The following is a 3,986-nucleotide window of genomic DNA, read 5'->3' as shown; positions in this document are numbered from 1 at the left end:
AACGGTCGCATTAACCGTTACTGATGTATATATCATCAATAACGGTCACGTTGCCACATTAGTGTCGGTCGAGCGACCGACACTGATACATTTTCGGTATTTAAAAAAATAATTAAAACCACAGAAAATACATAGAATTGTATATACAGCACAGCACATAAAAATACATATAAAGCCGCATCACATCACAGCACAACACATCACATCACATCATTTAAACCATACAAATGTATATAAAGCCGCATCATTTAAAGCATATAAAGAATACAAAAGTATCTCACTTCACGACATTGATTACAAAGTGTCAAAATTTCATAAAAGCATAATTACAAAATGTCAAAATTTCATAGGAGCATATAAAGAATACAAATATATCTCATTTCAAGCTAGGTCCTAATGTTGTGGGTGAACGCTAGACACACCACTTGTTTCACGCGTTCGTAGAAGTCTCTACTAGGCTTGATGACCTCATTGTTGATGAGATGGGCGAACTCCCTTTGAATGTTATACATGACCCATTTAGGTCGGTGTCCCATTGTCATTCGGAGCCGTCAGTACTGTTCCATCGCCGCGACTGACCCCTTCCACTCAGGCTTGAACATGCTGGCATTCTTTATAAGGATGTGACAGCAGTAGTAGCCACAGAACACACTGCCGTGCGGATGTTGCTGGCAAGGGAACCTGTGGTTGTGGTGAGGCTCGTCTTTATAGCCTTTACCAGCTAGTTTTCCTCTGGTTACCACTTTCCAGGCAGTGTTAATGAGTGATTTGATGGGTTTTCAGAACCTACCTCGAACACCCTTCTTCGGAAGTAGTGAATCGAAGTAATACACTACGGATCAAGGCAAACAAATGAGTAGTGTGACCCAATGGTTTCTGTTTTCAAAAGAAACAAACTTTAGTATCTAAGGATGTATAAGAAAGACTGAATTAGAAAAAACAGACGGTTCCATATATAAAATTGAACTTACTCTAAATTAAGGAAGAAGAGGATAAAGTCGTGGTCCGCGTATTTCTCGAGACATGCCACCAAGTATATAGATGCAAGGGTTCTAGAGGCATCCTTTTCTGGCTCAAAACCGATGTCACCGTAGTTGAACATCGCGGGGTCTAGAATTGCTACTTTTTTGACCTCCATTCGCCGCAGTTCTCTTATTTGGTAGGCAGACCACAGCTTTAAGAGGTTGATATCAAACTTTTGGCGGTTGAAGAGGTGGAACAGTTCGTTGAACTCCACACCATAGGTGATAGGACGTTCCTGAATGTTCTCGGTTTCTTGGTCAAAGAAGCCATAGTCTTTTGAGATTTGAACATTGATCTGTTGGGCATGCTGTTGAGAACCAGCTGATGCTTGCATGTAGAACTGATGAAGCTCTTGCATCTCTCTGGACACGGCACGCAGGGAATCTTCGGTGACCATCGGTCTTCCAGGATAGTAAATAAGCACCCGGTCAAACTCCCTAGCCACGAAATAGGATCCGTCCTCGAATCTCTGGCCTTGACGGGGGTTCTTCATGACAATGTCAGGCCTATTGTCCTCCCAGACTCCAGTTATGTCAGGCACATAGTGCATCTCATCTTGAGTCACATTGGAGGACTCCTTGATGGTCTTGCCGCCGCGCCCCCTCTTTTTATGCCTCCTCTTATTGTCCCATGCCTTCTGCTCCTCTGCCTTGTACTTGTCATCGATCTTGCGGCCACCCATGGACTCAGCGGCACCCAAGAGAGAGAAGGTAGGAGGGACGCTTCCAGCCTGTGCCGACCGTGTGGTCTAGCTATCTTTGAGCTGTGCAGGCATCGACATTGCCCGCTCTTCATCGCCGCCGGCATCGACAGGAGAAAGTATCCTAGGGGAAAGGCCGAGCGGCGAATGAGAAGTACCTTTGTGGGCAGAGGGAGATGGAGTCATAGAGGACCGGCACTGGTTGTAGAGAGATACCAAGCTCCTAGGCCACATAATGCGGTAGTTTGGACAACCGCCTAGGATATCCACGCCTTCCTCCGGAGGTAGCGGGATAGCATAATCCCGATGCTCCTTGACGACGGAGTCCACCATCACCCTCACTTGTGCGTCGTTCATAAGAATGCCGTGTACCAGTGGCGGTGATTGTCTGGGCATCAGGCGGCCAATGGCGTCTACAGGCTTCCCAGGCTTGTCAACGTGGATGCGACACTTCATCGGTGCCTGCGCGTAACAAGAAGAAGGCATATGTGTGTAAGATCTTTATTCATGAAGGTAAGGAGTGAAAAGGAGTATGAAAAGTATGCTTACAAGGATGTTGTCGCTCGGACCCGGATCGTTATCCCGGATGCCCTCACTTGGGTCCGGTTGGCTAGCGGGGGGGTTGTCCATGCTAGGAGCCGGGCTGTAACCTCGGGTGTAGGTGTCTTCGCCGTCCATACGTGTGTCGGAGGCGACGCTGCTCTTCAGCGGGGTGCTCTTTCGCGGGAGAAGAGGAGGAAGAGGAGGAAGGAGGTTCCTCAAACCTTCCACTCCTCCCCCGAGTATGGCGTCAAGGGCGGGGTGGTCTTTGCCCAATGCCGACACCAAATGATGGACGGCTTGCACTCCATATTCCCGTGACACCTCTTGAGACACGATAGATGCCTGCTCTCGCGCCTCCGTCTTAGCTTGTTCTATTATTTCAGCAGAAGCGGGGAGCTTTTTCTGGACCCTGCTTCGCTTCGGAGCAGGCGGGAAATAATCATCCCAGCAGGCCCCTTCGCCTTCCGCTAGAACATGGCCCGTGTGCTCCTCCTTTTGCAAGTCGGCGGTCACAGCCGACTCCCACCTTTTGCTCTGCACGGAGTTGTCTAAGGTTTCTGACCTCTTGCTCTCCTCCCATTTGTGGGCATTTTCCTGTTATCATATAAGACAGGACGTGAGTCTATATGGATTAGGAGTGTCATAATTAACGCCGAAAACAAATAAATGCACGTGAACCCTCGGGTGTCATGTGCTGACGTGCATATTCTCTAGCACGTTGGTCCTCCAGTATGTCATGCACTGGAGGCAACCTGCCTGTCGCCTCGAGAATTCGGTCCTGCTTGCGCCAGACCTTCTTCTTCCCCTCTTTCCCTGCACTCCCTAGCCTGTGGTTCAAGGGCTTCCTCGCGCGCAACATCCTCATACGTTCACTCTTCGCAATGAAAGCAGGGTCAGACGACTCCTTGAATTTTTCCCATTCGGCCTCATCAGTTACCGACGGCCATTTCTTCTTGATGATCTCGTAGGGTTTGTCCATCCACTTTCTAGCGGTGGTTTTCCAATTAGCAAGTCCATTGCGCACTGTTATGTTGACGGCCGCTAGGAATCGCTCGCGCCAGTCGTCAGTGACTTGGAACCTCCTTGCAACGTCCGGGATGCACATGTTTCTAACGACTTCGGAGATGTCACTCCACTCATCGGTGATCTTGCAATACTTACGTGCAACGGCTCCATAGGTCGTTGCGAAGGCCTTCTGTGCCCTCTCAGGCGACTCCGGGCGGCCTCTCTCAGAGTGCCGGGTGACCACGTAACAGAACTCCTTCAAGTTGTGGCTCCCCTCGGCGTCTTCTTCCTTGGCTTCTTAGCAGGAGTTTCAGAAGGCTGCGGGTTACTCTCTTCCACCCGTCGCTCGTTGTCGCGCTCTTCTGAACGAGAGCTATTTGAGCCAGAGCTGGCAATTTGCTCTCCTGATGAAGACTCTTCATCGACACGATCTACCTCCTCCCGATCAAGAACTGGTTTTTGGCTACTCTTGCCCATTTCGTACCTATGCCATCAAAACCATCAAATATATATTGGCCGAAAATTTCGGCATGACCTATGCTAAAAAACTAGCAATTTTTTTCTACTAGGAGATCGAAACCTGCATAAAAACCCACCCGCATATGTACCCCCTCGGCACGATGGCCGGCCCCTTCTCCAATGACCCGACATGATGGTCGGGCCCATAATTCATTACTCAATTCTCCAAACTAGCATATAAAACCGCTATATAAAA

Source organism: Brachypodium distachyon, chromosome 5 (assembly GCF_000005505.3).
Source record: "Brachypodium distachyon strain Bd21 chromosome 5, Brachypodium_distachyon_v3.0, whole genome shotgun sequence".
Classification (NCBI taxonomy): domain Eukaryota; kingdom Viridiplantae; phylum Streptophyta; class Magnoliopsida; order Poales; family Poaceae; genus Brachypodium; species Brachypodium distachyon.
The sequence above is the reverse complement of the archived record's forward strand: the minus strand, read 5'-3'. Positions refer to the sequence as shown.